General features: G+C 53.0%; 4 non-coding genes across 4 annotated transcripts; all 4 read left to right on the top strand.

Annotated features, from left to right (window-relative positions):
- The first annotated feature begins 4,752 nt into the window (after positions 1 to 4,752).
- TRNAS-GCU (transfer RNA serine (anticodon GCU)) lies at positions 4,753 to 4,834 on the top strand. Its single transcript has one exon. It is a non-coding gene; the product is annotated as a tRNA-Ser (tRNA).
- Positions 4,835 to 8,005: 3,171 nt separating this feature from the next.
- On the top strand, positions 8,006 to 8,077 carry TRNAC-GCA (transfer RNA cysteine (anticodon GCA)). Its single transcript has one exon. It is a non-coding gene; the product is annotated as a tRNA-Cys (tRNA).
- Positions 8,078 to 13,001: 4,924 nt separating this feature from the next.
- TRNAS-GCU (transfer RNA serine (anticodon GCU)) lies at positions 13,002 to 13,083 on the top strand. Its single transcript has one exon. It is a non-coding gene; the product is annotated as a tRNA-Ser (tRNA).
- Positions 13,084 to 16,254: 3,171 nt separating this feature from the next.
- Positions 16,255 to 16,326, top strand: TRNAC-GCA (transfer RNA cysteine (anticodon GCA)). Its single transcript has one exon. It is a non-coding gene; the product is annotated as a tRNA-Cys (tRNA).
- Positions 16,327 to 16,768: the final 442 nt, after the last annotated feature.

Raw genomic sequence — 16,768 nt, 5'->3', positions numbered from 1 at the left:
CAGGAGGTTTTGTTAACCAAGCCGGTTTTTCCTCCTGGCTCTCTTTTTCTTCCTTCCTCCTTTACTATCTGACCTGACGCGGCTGCCGTACAAGCGCGCCGTGAGGGTCATAACTTCCTAGCTCGAAGAGAACTACAGGCCCAGCGCCTGGATTACAGAGCAGGAATAAGGAGGTATTTGTGGTCTGGGTTTAAGGCTAATATAAGTAATTAGGTGAGCAGTTAATGTTTTTATATAGTTTTGTAACAGAAAGTGGATTGGGACTTCCCCAAGTCCATGATCTGCATCTTAAATTTTGTATCCCTTGTCTCTTTGTAAAGGCACAGGAGGCCAATGCTATTGGTCTAGCCTAAAACTATTACATGCACACAGAAGAATAGTTAGGCAAACTGCTTTATAATTATAATCCAGAGCTATAAGCTCCCCCCTATTTAGGAGGGTAGAGCGGTCAGGGATAACCCTATAAAGGGAAAACCCTGGTGTTCTTAGTAACCCTTTAAGGGTAATGAAGGTCTGCAATAAAGGGCTACCATAACAAGGTGGTCAAAATAGGCAGTACCTTTTTGAGGGGATAACCTTTAACTAGGAAAACCCCACCATTTAACTAAGGGGATAACCTCTCAGAAGGAAACCCCGCATATACTGGGCTCTCCCCTGCTTGGCCAGCAGGGCAACCCACTTAACTAGAGAATTGACCTAGCTTAGCACAGGCAAATTCTTATTCTAAGTAAGATCTGCTCCCCGCGGTAGTTGGCCAAGGGTTGAGCAACCTGGTAAACCTCAAAAAGATCCAGGAATAAATAAAAACAATATTCAGCTCTGAAGTTATCCTTTCCATTTTACAGCACGCATCGAAGGCTGCACGGCCCGTCCCGGAAGCGCAGTAAGTAGCTAAGGGGTTAGATAGCAGTGCTGTTATAGCAGTTACCTGTTGTTTCAGGCTAAAAGCCAATTAGTATTCAAAACCTGTGCTTATTTTCAGAAAGACAAGGGTCCATATATTTTGTGTCACCCAGCTTACCATAATCCACACTTTTACTTTGTTAAATAAACCCTTTCTCCCTGTTTAAACCTAACACCTTGTCCGTATTTCTTCCTTGGGTAAACACACCGCAGCAGCGCAGTTCACACACCCTGAAACCCCGTTGTGATTAGACCCACCGTAGATGGCGAGCAGGGTCGCGGGGTAAAATCCTGGGAGCATTGGTAAGGACTCAGTTTTAGTCCAGTCCATTGCTCTGGTGTGACTGACTTAGCCTAATCAATATTCAAATTTATTCTTACGTCACTCACATCCTCGATACAGAGAAAGCCAATGGATATGGAATCAGGCAGAATCTTTGTGAACCCTTTGCTGTTCAGTGTTGCAGTTGTCTTTTAATTTGCCTTGTGCCCTAGGAGCCCAATGAACTCTGGCCATGCCCAGAGTGAAAACAATTTCCTAGATAGGTGAAACCTAAGGAACAGGACAGCGGCTCCAATCCCAAGGTATGGGACTGGAAATCTCAGTCTCTGGCCTGGGGGAATCACTATGGGGCCTGGTGCTGAGAAAGCCGAGGGTGGAAAGAATGAGAGGGAGAAGCCAAAGACAAGCAAAAAGGGCAGAATGCAGCCGGAGAGCTGAGGGTGTCAAGCAAATTGCTTCAGCTGGTCCCCGAGTGTAATGGGAAGCACTCAAGAGTATGATGTCTGCAATCTAAGCTAAAGTCTGAGAAGGACTTTGGGTGCTTCATTGGTTTGTGGCCAAACCCTGGTCCTCCACAGGGTTATGTACCATAGTCCAGGGAGACTGAAGTGTTCTCGTCGGAAGTGTCCCGAGACGAACTATCTCCCTGGACTTTAATCTAACTGGACACTCAGTAACAGATTTAAAAGTAGCAGTCTTACAACAAAAAATATTCAAAAATTAAATTGAAAGAGAAATTTTGGAGCTGCAATTCATTTACAAATTTGAGTCCATCAACTAAGGACTGAACAGAGACTGGGAGTGGTTGGTCCTTTACAAAAGCAGTTTTTCTGCTGACAGTGGACCACATCCCCCCTGAATGAACTGGCTTATTTTCTCCTCTCTTGATGTTCACTACTCCACACTAACTGCTGATAATGGGCCATTTCCAACCTGACTCTTAGTCTATATCTGTTAGTTATATCTGTTATATCTGTTAAAAGGCTTCTCTCCTGTGTAGATGCTCTGGGGTGCAGTAACGGCGGATCTCTACTGAAGACTTTGAGAAAGTCACTGCAAGTTCAGGGGGATTGTTGAAGGGGGATTTTCTGTTATGTGGTTTCTTTGTCTCTTTTCACCCCTCTGCCCCGTGACTGGATGGACCCTCCTTCTCTCCTGAATGGTTTCCCTCCTGCCTTTCTGGGCTGTGCTGACTCTCACAGGTCTCTTCCTGCTCAGGGCTCTGAGAATCCTGCCTTTCAGATCTTCCTAGTAACATCTCAGCTCGAGCCAATTGCTCCAGTCCTTCCTGCTGAAGAGTCTGCTCCTTGTTGTCATTCATCGACCCCTCACCTGCGGGGTGGGAGGTCAGAGCAGGGCACCAGCAGGGGCTGCCTGGCCTGACAGTGTGTGGCTCTGACAGGCAGAGACGAGTCCAGGGGACAATCACCAACCCCTGGGCTCCAGGCAGTGAGGGAGTTGGGAGGGACACCCCACACTTCAGACTAGTTGTTCCCACCCACGGGTGTGCACAGACCCCACTGCCAGGGGAGGGCGGATTGCTGGATGTTCAGGCTACTGCAGCCCCAAAAGCCGCACCTGCCGCTCTGGTCCAGTCCCTGGGAGCGGTAGGAGCGAGTGTGGGAAAGCTTTCGGCTGCCAGCCCTGTGTGTGTGCCTGTGCCCCCAGCACTTTCTGCCACCCTTGGGCTTTGTCCCCTCACTCCCTGTGCACAGCCTCATGTGCTCCCCACTGGCACTTTCTCAGGAGCTCCCCACACAGCATTGAGTGCAGCCAGGGGCCATATTCTGCCTGGGCTCTTGTGCCAGTGGGGAAGTGCCCAGCTCCCAGGGCAGCAGGAGAAAACGGCACTTTCAACAGCCTTTCTCTGGGCACTGCTGAGCAGGGACCTGTTCGCCGATGGCCGGCTAATGAGTGGTCTGTGAGCCTTATCACATCCGAGTCTTTAAGTGCTAGGAAAGGCAGTCCCTTCACAGAGGGCAGCCAGTGTGGCTGACAGGTGCCCCAAATGTTGGTGCAGAGAGCTTATTCCGCCCAAGTCTTTAACTGCTAGGACAGACTGTCCCTTCGCAGTGCAGTGGGAAGCCACGATGGCTGACGGGTGCCCCAAGAGTCTGCTCCGTGGAGGCAGCACAACTCAGCGCTCAGCTTTTATTTCACCTGACCACTGACCAGGCTGATAGAGCCAAACGGCTAAGGTTCTTTTTGTTCAGCCGAGTTACAGTAGCTGGAAGGAGTCAGGCTGAAAGCTTAAATGGTTGCTATTTATTAGAAGTAGAAACAAGAATCTCAATGGTTGCAAGGTTATTGCTCTATCTTCTTAACTACTAATAGGATGATACATATGACATGCCAATTAGATGACAAGCGACAAATTACCCATTTGAGGAGCAGACGCCTCAGCTTAAAGAGCTCTTAGCATTAAATGTGCACAAAAGTACATTGCAGGTATAATTCTCACCCCTGCGTCCTTCGACTCCTGGCGTAGCCAACGTAGTTCACTGAATCCCTTGGGAAGAACTGGACGAGGAGGGAGTCCCCCGGGTCCTCGGGAAGCAATAACCTTACCCAACCGGCAGGTACAGGAAATTGGAGCTCAGTTAGAGTGGTCAGCCGGACCCTTCTTTATACCCCTTGGGTCACGCCCATTCTTCCTGATCTAAAGGTACCACTTGTGCTGGTTTGTCTTTGTGACACCAGTTCTTGCAAAGCAGTTGCGATTTACTTTACACTTGTAAGATAGAGATTACCAAGTCCTTAAAACAGGACATTCTTTTGGTATGGGCGGCAGATTCCTCTTCTGGGATGAAGCGTGGGCATCTCACTTATCAGTAGCAGCCAAGGGCAATTTGGGGCCCTGTGGTCAACAAGTAGCCTGTTAGCCCCCCTGTCTGTAGTCTTCAGTCCAGGGCCATGCGGACACTGCACATCTGTGTTTTGAAGCATCAAAAGACTGGGCTTGAGATAAGCGCATCTGTGCTTTCAAACGTTCTAAGACTGTGCTGTTCCCTTGTGCTTTGTGCTCAGAGGCACCTAAAAGGGGCAAGATGGAGGAGAGCCGGGGGATTGTGTGTGGCTCCAGGACCCCAGGGGCTCCAGGGCGGGACAGCCACATGGACACCTGCCTCAGGCCCTGTGGCTGGTGCTGCAGACTGATCTATAGCTCTCAGTGTGAGAGAGAGGGGAGTGTGACATTCAACCCCACAGGCAAGTGTCTGCCCCTTTCCCAGCTGTGCACAGCCCAGCCCAGCCCAGCAGCTGGGAGAGACCAGAGCCCCTGAGCCAGTGTTTGGGACAGGCCCTTCCCTCAGAGGCAGCTGCCCATGTCAGTGGCTGCAGCTGAGCCAGGGCTGCCACCACCTCGTCCCCATGCCTGGTTGGGGCACTGCACCCCGGCTGCGTTTGGGGCCCTGCTCACCCCAGGAAGCCACACTGCAGGGGACAGGAGTGAATGTCGCACTGTTGGGCCAAGCCTGCCATCCTGTGTCCCTGGCCAACCAGGGAGTTGCAGAAAGGTTCCTGGCACGGTTGACTTTGGGAAGTATGAAAAGCTCCCAGCCGAAGGGGATGAGGTGGCCGAGTGGTGAAGGCGATGGACTGCTAATCCATTGTGCTCTGCATGCATGGGTTCGAATCCCATCCTCATCGCAGCTTTCTTTGTTGATTTCCAGCCCTATTGTGGGTTGCAACTTCCGCCACACCTGAGTCTGCTGCCTCCCAGCTCCTGTGTTGGGCAGCCTCCAAGCACAGGGCACCTCTGGGAGGCTCAGCTGAGCTCTGGCTGCCAGAGGTGGGGGTGGGATGATTTCATTTGCCCTGAAAGTGCCAAGCCTGACTCCAGTGTCAGCTCCTCTGCCCGCTGCAGTGCTGCTGCGGGGGATTAAGCAGGGCCCCAAACACAGCCGGGGCTGTAGTTCCCTGGCAAGGAAGGGGCAGCCCTGACTCAGCTGAGGTCAGGCACAGGTGCAGCTGCCTCTGAGGGAAGGGCTGGATCCTCAAGGCTTGATGCAGAGCTCTGGTCTCTCCCAGCTCCTTGGCTGGGCAGTGCACATCTGGGAGAAGTGCAGATACGTGCCAAGGGGGAAGGAATGTTTCTCTGCCCCTGACAGAAATGGATCCAGCCACAGGGCCTGGGGCAGGTCTCCATTCAACTGTGCCACCCTGGGCAAGTCCTGAGTTCTTCTGTGCTTCTCAGCAGCTGGGGAAAAGCCTCTTTGGGACACATCTCCTGCTCCACAGCTGAAAGACGTACACAGGAGCTGCTGGGTTCAGCTCCCAGGGATGCCGGGCTGCTACCTTCTGCAGCCCCTGGTGTTGGCCCTGACAGGACATGGGGCTGGAGGGACCTTTGTTCTGACCCACAATGGATGTTCTGAAGGTTCACATGCTGGTGACAGGCCAGTGCTCCAGGCCCCCTGGCACACTCCTCGCCTTGTGGGAAAGGAGCAGCTCTGGGCTTCCAGGTCAAACCGCACATGGCGGCTGCCACACTGTGGGGTGGCTCTTGCAGTGCTGCTGAGGGCGGCTTTGTGTGCTGTGTCTGAGACTGGAACCCCCAAGCCCCTTTGCGGTAACAACTGCAGCAGGACAGGTCAGTGTCCCGGCCCCAAAGCAGCCAGACCCACTGAAATGCCGGACAGTCCAGGGAAACACTTTCCTGCCCCTGGGCTGTTTTCACCAGCTCAACTCCCTTCCAGCGTTGACCTGAGTGACACACTGACATGGCCACTTCCCAGCCCCAGTCCTGGGCACTCGGCCACTAGCACTAGTCAACGTTCTGCCCCTGGAGCTCATGACCCTCGGAATAAGCAAATGTCCTGACCCTCGCAGCTCATTCCAGAGATCACAGACTCTCTGCAACCGCCCATGGCTCCTTTCCACCGAGGCTGGTGAGGAGAACGGGTTATTGTGAGTCTCCTGAGGCTCCCCTGATGGGTTCAAGTCCTGCGCTACCTTTTAGCTCACCTTTGCTTGTTGTCCTGGCTGCAATGGACAAATAGGCTCTACGGTGCCCAGGGGGCTGTGCAGGGGTCGGCCTGGGGGGTGGGGTTTCTGGGTATCACTGTTGGCATCACCAAAAGAATTCCCAATGCTTCTGTCCAGGGGTGCTGGTGACTAGCAGTAACCTGCTGTTGCTCTTCTTGGCATCCTCTGCGTTTCTATGCCTGTCACCTGCCTGCTCACACAGATTTGCTGAGCTACTTGGGCACGTGAGATACATTCAACAGGACTTCTTGTGTCAAGTGCACAAGTCTGCCACTTGCGAGCATTTTGGTGGATGCTCCATTTTCTGAGAGCAGCCGCAACGGAGATGTAGTTGTCTCTGGCAATAAGAGTTGAAACTGGGGCTCGTGGGGTAGATTTTTTGTGCTTCCTTTCATGCTTACTAAACTGCGCTGTGCATGGGCTGTGCCTTTCGGGGAAGGAGTCGCTCACGGGACATCTCGCCCCTTCAGTCTCAGGGTGAATTGCTGAGCCATGGCTGTGGGGCTGGCATCAGCCTGGCTCACACGCCTCTTGCTTCGGTAGCTCTGAGGCAATGTGTGAGACTCAGCAGGTATGCCTCTGTGTGCTTTTCTCTGCTGCATTGGTCCCTTCTGCAGCTCCCTCTGTGGGAGGGCTCTGCCTGGCCCTCTGCCCAGCTCTGCCCCCTGCCTGGTGACTATTTACTGCTCAGAGCCTCAGGCTTGTTCCTGGGCCTGAGTCAGTCCCCGCTGCTGCTGGCTGAATGTGACATGGCCTTGGTGTGTCAGCCTACACCAGGGGCCTTTCTGTGTCAGACTCCTGAGCCCCCTGGCTGTGGGTCTGGTTCTCCTGCCCAGTGCAGCCCATGGCAAGCAGAGCCCTGTGCACGTGCATCGTACTGCACCTTTGTGTGATGGATGGGAACAGAAACCTGAGCCTCGGAGGCTGGGAACTGAGGCAGCTGAGGGACGGCTTTGCTCGCTTTTCGTACATTTCCAAAGGAAAGGGTGAAGTCTTGAAATCCACGCCAAGCATCCAGTGCAACCCCCCAACATACTGGAGCCAGAGATGAAAATGGATTTCCATTGAGAAAACCACCCAAACAGGGGCACCTGGGATAGCTTCATCTGCAGGCAAGTGTTCCACCACTGAGCCAGGCTCTCTATGACTGGGAAAGAGTGAGAGGTTTTTCACTATGTAGAGGTCAATCCGCCTTTCCTAGCAGCAACATGCCTCTGACCATATGATTGGGAAAGGGATTGTTGGAAATTGTGCTGCCAGACCAGTTTAAAAGGTGTGTGACATTGTGAAAGTATTGAACCCCAAACTCTAAATGGATTCAATGTTCCTGGTACGGGCATGTTCAATGTATCCCAGCACCTTCTTCCTGAAAAGCATGCGCTCATATTGTCACTAGGGCTGACATGTTAGTACTGTAGAAGCTCTGTTGTCCAGCACCTCAGGGAACCAAGGCTGCCGCGTCACCGCATGTGCTAGGTAGAGAAGTTACTGAGACTGACTGCAAACCCAACTCTATCTGAGTGATTGGTTGGGTGTCCTGCAGTCGGTTGTTTCCTCATCCTTTGTAACCACTGATGTTGCTCCAAGGGGCTGGGAGAGAACTGTCCCACGTATGGCGGTAATCTGCCTCCCTGAGGGGCTGTAAGTCTGAGTGGGAGAAGCCAGGTCAGCGGGGGACAAGCAGTAACATGCACAGGGAGAAATAAAGTTTCATCAAACCCCGTCTGTGCGTTTGTGAAACCACTCTGGGTTCAGAAAGGAAGAGGAGCTGGGAAAACAGTGTTTGTTCTGCAGCAGCCACAAGATCAGTGACTGAAAGGGGGGCTTGGGCAAGGGGGTGTAGCTCAGTGGTAGAGCATTTGACTGCAGATCAAGAGGCCCTTGGTTCAAATCCAAGCACTCCCTCTGAAAGACAGTTCCTGACCTCTGTGTTTCCAACGACCTCTGCGTTTCTCTTCTGTGGGGATTCTTTAAATGGAGCTGAACCCTCAACGTTTGCAAGTGCCAATGCACATAAACCTAGCAAACCTGTCCCTTAGCTGGCAGTAGATGAGCAATGTTGGGCCTCATACCTCTAAAGTGGTGCTTGTCCCTAGTCAATGAAATGTATCATCTGTGAAGCTTTTAGTGTACGTAGAGAGGATGTCGATGACTCTGTGAATTCACAGCCAGGGCTATTGTGTCCTCCCTCGCCCACATAGTCCTCTACAATCGCCGCCAGCCTTTCCAGTCTCGAGTTCTCTCCAGGCTGGTCACTTTCAAAGAAAAATGAACCTGCCTTGTCACTCTGGAGTTGCAGCAAATTTGAGTCCATCAGCTAAGGATTGAACAGAGACTGGGAGTGGTTGGTCCCTTACAAAAGCAGTTTCTCTGCTGACGATGGGCCACATCCCCCCGACTGAACTGACTTGTTTTCTCCTCTCTTGATGTTCCCTACTCCACACTAAGTGCTGATAATGGGCCATTTCCAACCTGTTATACCTGTTCGTCTATAAGGTGCCTCCGGACTTGTTGTTGTTTTTGAAGATACAGACTAACACGGCCACCTCACTGATACCTGTGTTCCAGAATAGTTCTTCTGGAATAGCTGGTTTTTAAAGAACATTGCTGTGTAGACTACCCGCCGGGAATTGTTGATGTGTCTTTCTATTGGCCAGGGGGCAAAGAGAGGTGCAGAGCGAATTGTGTTATGGAGAGGGTGTGCGACACGTCATCTCCATCTTCGTGAAGAGAAGAAAAGTCACTTGTGGGTTGGGGTCCAGGTCAAAGAGTTGGGGAGCGGGGATGTGGGGGCCAGCTCTAAGGCAGGTCTGGGCAGCTCAGGGATGAGGGAAAGGACTGCCTGTGCGTGTGGTGGAAATGAACATTGCAGCTAGTGGTGTGGCCTATGGGGTGGGCCATGGATGAGGGGCTTGGGATGCAGGCCACCATTGGGTTCCAGCAGGGAGAGAAGACTCCCATCAGCTCAGGTCCTGCCAGCAGGAGAGGAGAGAGGAAGGGAAGCGAGGCACCTCTGCCTGTCATGGCAGCTCTGGGACTGGGGCTGTAAGCTAGCCGTCTGTCCCCCACTCATGGCAGGCTCAGACGACTGGGTCGAGGCAGCTGTCTGACCACAGCACTAAGCACTTGTGCAGCTCTGAATAAGCTGCTGCATGGCCACACAGCTTCAAGGAAACTCAGGTGAGGCTCCCCTGTGCAAATCTTTGATTGTTGCTGAGGTTTGGGTTCTACCTCAAGGCTTTCATTCCTGCTGTAGGTTCATCACCTGTGTGGAGTCTCCAGTGTCTAACAAGGTGTCGCCTCAGTCTGAAGCTTTTCCCACAGTCAGAACAATTGACAGATTTCTCTCCTGCATGGGCTCTCTGATGATGAATGAGATTTGAGCTCTTACTGACGCTTTTTCACAGACACCGCAGTCAACGCCTGTTCTGGTCTGGCTATGGTCTGAAGAAGAGGGTCTGTCCCACAAAAGCTCACCTAATAAACTACTTTTCTTGTCTTTAAAGTGCTACTTGACTGCTTTTTGTTTTAGTAGTGTATAGACTAGCACGGCTTCCTCTCTGTTACTATTCAAAGGTCTTTGTTCCTGTTTGGGTTCTCTCATGTTCAGTCAGGGCTGTGTTCTGGCAGAAGCCTTTCCCACAGTCGGAGCAACTAAAAGACTTCATGCTTGTGCAGATTCTCCCATTTCTAATAAGCTTTGAGCTGTGTCTGAAGATTTTGCTCAAAGTAAGGGCGGTTGTAGTTTTTCTTCTGTGTGAATTCTCTGATGTCTCACAAGGCATGTGCTGCCAAGGAAGCTTTTCCCAGGCAGAGAAGCTGAAGGGTTTCTCCCCTGTATGTGTTCTCCTGTGTGGAACTAGGTCTCTGCTCTGTTTGATGCTTTTGCCACAGTCAGGGCGTTTAAAGGGCTTCTCTCTTGTGTGGGTTCTCCTCTGCATAACAAGCTGTGACCCCAGTCTGAAGCTTTTCCCGCGGTCAGAACAGCTGAAGGGTTTCTCTGCTGTGTGGATTCTCTGCTGCGTCATTAGGTGTGTGCTCCGACTGAAGCTTTTCCCACAGACAAAGCAGCTGAAGGGTTTCTCTCCTCTGTGGGTTCTCTGATGGCTAATAAGACTTGATTGACAATTGAAGGTTTTTGTGCAGTCAGCACATTTAAAAGGTTTCTTTCCTGCGTTGATTCTTCCATGGCTAATGAAGTTTGAGGTCTGACAGAAGATTTTCCTGCAGTCAGAGTAATTAAAAGGCTTCTCTCCTGTGTAGATGCTCTGGGGTGCAGTAACGGCGGATCTCTACTGAAGACTTTGAGAAAGTCACTGCAAGTTCAGGGGGATTGTTGAAGGGGGATTTTCTGTTATGTGGTTTCTTTGTCTCTTTTCACCCCTCTGCCCCGTGACTGGATGGACCCTCCTTCTCTCCTGAATGGTTTCCCTCCTGCCTTTCTGGGCTGTGCTGACTCTCACAGGTCTCTTCCTGCTCAGGGCTCTGAGAATCCTGCCTTTCAGATCTTCCTAGTAACATCTCAGCTCGAGCCAATTGCTCCAGTCCTTCCTGCTGAAGAGTCTGCTCCTTGTTGTCATTCATCGACCCCTCACCTGCGGGGTGGGAGGTCAGAGCAGGGCACCAGCAGGGGCTGCCTGGCCTGACAGTGTGTGGCTCTGACAGGCAGAGACGAGTCCAGGGGACAATCACCAACCCCTGGGCTCCAGGCAGTGAGGGAGTTGGGAGGGACACCCCACACTTCAGACTAGTTGTTCCCACCCACGGGTGTGCACAGACCCCACTGCCAGGGGAGGGCGGATTGCTGGATGTTCAGGCTACTGCAGCCCCAAAAGCCGCACCTGCCGCTCTGGTCCAGTCCCTGGGAGCGGTAGGAGCGAGTGTGGGAAAGCTTTCGGCTGCCAGCCCTGTGTGTGTGCCTGTGCCCCCAGCACTTTCTGCCACCCTTGGGCTTTGTCCCCTCACTCCCTGTGCACAGCCTCATGTGCTCCCCACTGGCACTTTCTCAGGAGCTCCCCACACAGCATTGAGTGCAGCCAGGGGCCATATTCTGCCTGGGCTCTTGTGCCAGTGGGGAAGTGCCCAGCTCCCAGGGCAGCAGGAGAAAACGGCACTTTCAACAGCCTTTCTCTGGGCACTGCTGAGCAGGGACCTGTTCGCCGATGGCCGGCTAATGAGTGGTCTGTGAGCCTTATCACATCCGAGTCTTTAAGTGCTAGGAAAGGCAGTCCCTTCACAGAGGGCAGCCAGTGTGGCTGACAGGTGCCCCAAATGTTGGTGCAGAGAGCTTATTCCGCCCAAGTCTTTAACTGCTAGGACAGACTGTCCCTTCGCAGTGCAGTGGGAAGCCACGATGGCTGACGGGTGCCCCAAGAGTCTGCTCCGTGGAGGCAGCACAACTCAGCGCTCAGCTTTTATTTCACCTGACCACTGACCAGGCTGATAGAGCCAAACGGCTAAGGTTCTTTTTGTTCAGCCGAGTTACAGTAGCTGGAAGGAGTCAGGCTGAAAGCTTAAATGGTTGCTATTTATTAGAAGTAGAAACAAGAATCTCAATGGTTTCAAGGTTATTGCTCTATCTTCTTAACTACTAATAGGATGATACATATGACATGCCAATTAGATGACAAGCGACAAATTACCCATTTGAGGAGCAGACGCCTCAGCTTAAAGAGCTCTTAGCATTAAATGTGCACAAAAGTACATTGCAGGTATAATTCTCACCCCTGCGTCCTTCGACTCCTGGCGTAGCCAACGTAGTTCACTGAATCCCTTGGGAAGAACTGGACGAGGAGGGAGTCCCCCGGGTCCTCGGGAAGCAATAACCTTACCCAACCGGCAGGTACAGGAAATTGGAGCTCAGTTAGAGTGGTCAGCCGGACCCTTCTTTATACCCCTTGGGTCACGCCCATTCTTCCTGATCTAAAGGTACCACTTGTGCTGGTTTGTCTTTGTGACACCAGTTCTTGCAAAGCAGTTGCGATTTACTTTACACTTGTAAGATAGAGATTACCAAGTCCTTAAAACAGGACATTCTTTTGGTATGGGCGGCAGATTCCTCTTCTGGGATGAAGCGTGGGCATCTCACTTATCAGTAGCAGCCAAGGGCAATTTGGGGCCCTGTGGTCAACACGTAGCCTGTTAGCCCCCCTGTCTGTAGTCTTCAGTCCAGGGCCATGCGGACACTGCACATCTGTGTTTTGAAGCATCAAAAGACTGGGCTTGAGATAAGCGCATCTGTGCTTTCAAACGTTCTAAGACTGTGCTGTTCCCTTGTGCTTTGTGCTCAGAGGCACCTAAAAGGGGCAAGATGGAGGAGAGCCGGGGGATTGTGTGTGGCTCCAGGACCCCAGGGGCTCCAGGGCGGGACAGCCACATGGACACCTGCCTCAGGCCCTGTGGCTGGTGCTGCAGACTGATCTATAGCTCTCAGTGTGAGAGAGAGGGGAGTGTGACATTCAACCCCACAGGCAAGTGTCTGCCCCTTTCCCAGCTGTGCACAGCCCAGCCCAGCCCAGCAGCTGGGAGAGACCAGAGCCCCTGAGCCAGTGTTTGGGACAGGCCCTTCCCTCAGAGGCAGCTGCCCATGTCAGTGGCTGCAGCTGAGCCAGGGCTGCCACCACCTCGTCCCCATGCCTGGCTGGGGCACTGCACCCCGGCTGCGTTTGGGGCCCTGCTCACCCCAGGAAGCCACACTGCAGGGGACAGGAGTGAATGTCGCACTGTTGGGCCAAGCCTGCCATCCTGTGTCCCTGGCCAACCAGGGAGTTGCAGAAAGGTTCCTGGCACGGTTGACTTTGGGAAGTATGAAAAGCTCCCAGCCGAAGGGGATGAGGTGGCCGAGTGGTGAAGGCGATGGACTGCTAATCCATTGTGCTCTGCATGCATGGGTTCGAATCCCATCCTCATCGCAGCTTTCTTTGTTGATTTCCAGCCCTATTGTGGGTTGCAACTTCCGCCACACCTGAGTCTGCTGCCTCCCAGCTCCTGTGTTGGGCAGCCTCCAAGCACAGGGCACCTCTGGGAGGCTCAGCTGAGCTCTGGCTGCCAGAGGTGGGGGTGGGATGATTTCATTTGCCCTGAAAGTGCCAAGCCTGACTCCAGTGTCAGCTCCTCTGCCCGCTGCAGTGCTGCTGCGGGGGATTAAGCAGGGCCCCAAACACAGCCGGGGCTGTAGTTCCCTGGCAAGGAAGGGGCAGCCCTGACTCAGCTGAGGTCAGGCACAGGTGCAGCTGCCTCTGAGGGAAGGGCTGGATCCTCAAGGCTTGATGCAGAGCTCTGGTCTCTCCCAGCTCCTTGGCTGGGCAGTGCACATCTGGGAGAAGTGCAGATACGTGCCAAGGGGGAAGGAATGTTTCTCTGCCCCTGACAGAAATGGATCCAGCCACAGGGCCTGGGGCAGGTCTCCATTCAACTGTGCCACCCTGGGCAAGTCCTGAGTTCTTCTGTGCTTCTCAGCAGCTGGGGAAAAGCCTCTTTGGGACACATCTCCTGCTCCACAGCTGAAAGACGTACACAGGAGCTGCTGGGTTCAGCTCCCAGGGATGCCGGGCTGCTACCTTCTGCAGCCCCTGGTGTTGGCCCTGACAGGACATGGGGCTGGAGGGACCTTTGTTCTGACCCACAATGGATGTTCTGAAGGTTCACATGCTGGTGACAGGCCAGTGCTCCAGGCCCCCTGGCACACTCCTCGCCTTGTGGGAAAGGAGCAGCTCTGGGCTTCCAGGTCAAACCGCACATGGCGGCTGCCACACTGTGGGGTGGCTCTTGCAGTGCTGCTGAGGGCGGCTTTGTGTGCTGTGTCTGAGACTGGAACCCCCAAGCCCCTTTGCGGTAACAACTGCAGCAGGACAGGTCAGTGTCCCGGCCCCAAAGCAGCCAGACCCACTGAAATGCCGGACAGTCCAGGGAAACACTTTCCTGCCCCTGGGCTGTTTTCACCAGCTCAACTCCCTTCCAGCGTTGACCTGAGTGACACACTGACATGGCCACTTCCCAGCCCCAGTCCTGGGCACTCGGCCACTAGCACTAGTCAACGTTCTGCCCCTGGAGCTCATGACCCTCGGAATAAGCAAATGTCCTGACCCTCGCAGCTCATTCCAGAGATCACAGACTCTCTGCAACCGCCCATGGCTCCTTTCCACCGAGGCTGGTGAGGAGAACGGGTTATTGTGAGTCTCCTGAGGCTCCCCTGATGGGTTCAAGTCCTGCGCTACCTTTTAGCTCACCTTTGCTTGTTGTCCTGGCTGCAATGGACAAATAGGCTCTACGGTGCCCAGGGGGCTGTGCAGGGGTCGGCCTGGGGGGTGGGGTTTCTGGGTATCACTGTTGGCATCACCAAAAGAATTCCCAATGCTTCTGTCCAGGGGTGCTGGTGACTAGCAGTAACCTGCTGTTGCTCTTCTTGGCATCCTCTGCGTTTCTATGCCTGTCACCTGCCTGCTCACACAGATTTGCTGAGCTACTTGGGCACGTGAGATACATTCAACAGGACTTCTTGTGTCAAGTGCACAAGTCTGCCACTTGCGAGCATTTTGGTGGATGCTCCATTTTCTGAGAGCAGCCGCAACGGAGATGTAGTTGTCTCTGGCAATAAGAGTTGAAACTGGGGCTCGTGGGGTAGATTTTTTGTGCTTCCTTTCATGCTTACTAAACTGCGCTGTGCATGGGCTGTGCCTTTCGGGGAAGGAGTCGCTCACGGGACATCTCGCCCCTTCAGTCTCAGGGTGAATTGCTGAGCCATGGCTGTGGGGCTGGCATCAGCCTGGCTCACACGCCTCTTGCTTCGGTAGCTCTGAGGCAATGTGTGAGACTCAGCAGGTATGCCTCTGTGTGCTTTTCTCTGCTGCATTGGTCCCTTCTGCAGCTCCCTCTGTGGGAGGGCTCTGCCTGGCCCTCTGCCCAGCTCTGCCCCCTGCCTGGTGACTATTTACTGCTCAGAGCCTCAGGCTTGTTCCTGGGCCTGAGTCAGTCCCCGCTGCTGCTGGCTGAATGTGACATGGCCTTGGTGTGTCAGCCTACACCAGGGGCCTTTCTGTGTCAGACTCCTGAGCCCCCTGGCTGTGGGTCTGGTTCTCCTGCCCAGTGCAGCCCATGGCAAGCAGAGCCCTGTGCACATGCATCGTACTGCACCTTTGTGTGATGGATGGGAACAGAAACCTGAGCCTCGGAGGCTGGGAACTGAGGCAGCTGAGGGACGGCTTTGCTCGCTTTTCGTACATTTCCAAAGGAAAGGGTGAAGTCTTGAAATCCACGCCAAGCATCCAGTGCAACCCCCCAACATACTGGAGCCAGAGATGAAAATGGATTTCCATTGAGAAAACCACCCAAACAGGGGCACCTGGGATAGCTTCATCTGCAGGCAAGTGTTCCACCACTGAGCCAGGCTCTCTATGACTGGGAAAGAGTGAGAGGTTTTTCACTATGTAGAGGTCAATCCGCCTTTCCTAGCAGCAACATGCCTCTGACCATATGATTGGGAAAGGGATTGTTGGAAATTGTGCTGCCAGACCAGTTTAAAAGGTGTGTGACATTGTGAAAGTATTGAACCCCAAACTCTAAATGGATTCAATGTTCCTGGTACGGGCATGTTCAATGTATCCCAGCACCTTCTTCCTGAAAAGCATGCGCTCATATTGTCACTAGGGCTGACATGTTAGTACTGTAGAAGCTCTGTTGTCCAGCACCTCAGGGAACCAAGGCTGCCGCGTCACCGCATGTGCTAGGTAGAGAAGTTACTGAGACTGACTGCAAACCCAACTCTATCTGAGTGATTGGTTGGGTGTCCTGCAGTCGGTTGTTTCCTCATCCTTTGTAACCACTGATGTTGCTCCAAGGGGCTGGGAGAGAACTGTCCCACGTATGGCGGTAATCTGCCTCCCTGAGGGGCTGTAAGTCTGAGTGGGAGAAGCCAGGTCAGCGGGGGACAAGCAGTAACATGCACAGGGAGAAATAAAGTTTCATCAAACCCCGTCTGTGCGTTTGTGAAACCACTCTGGGTTCAGAAAGGAAGAGGAGCTGGGAAAACAGTGTTTGTTCTGCAGCAGCCACAAGATCAGTGACTGAAAGGGGGGCTTGGGCAAGGGGGTGTAGCTCAGTGGTAGAGCATTTGACTGCAGATCAAGAGGCCCTTGGTTCAAATCCAAGCACTCCCTCTGAAAGACAGTTCCTGACCTCTGTGTTTCCAACGACCTCTGCGTTTCTCTTCTGTGGGGATTCTTTAAATGGAGCTGAACCCTCAACGTTTGCAAGTGCCAATGCACATAAACCTAGCAAACCTGTCCCTTAGCTGGCAGTAGATGAGCAATGTTGGGCCTCATACCTCTAAAGTGGTGCTTGTCCCTAGTCAATGAAATGTATCATCTGTGAAGCTTTTAGTGTACGTAGAGAGGATGTCGATGACTCTGTGAATTCACAGCCAGGGCTATTGTGTCCTCCCTCGCCCACATAGTCCTCTACAATCGCCGCCAGCCTTTCCAGTCTCGAGTTCTCTCCAGGCTGGTCACTTTCAAAGAAAAATGAACCTGCCTTGTCACTCTGGAGTTGCAGCAAATTTGAGTCCATCAGCTAAGGATTGAACAGAGACTGGGAGTGGTT

The sequence above is a fragment of the Carettochelys insculpta genome, chromosome 1, assembly GCF_033958435.1.
Source record: "Carettochelys insculpta isolate YL-2023 chromosome 1, ASM3395843v1, whole genome shotgun sequence".
NCBI lineage: Eukaryota > Metazoa > Chordata > Testudines > Carettochelyidae > Carettochelys > Carettochelys insculpta.
This window is presented reverse-complemented; position numbering and strand designations above follow the sequence as displayed.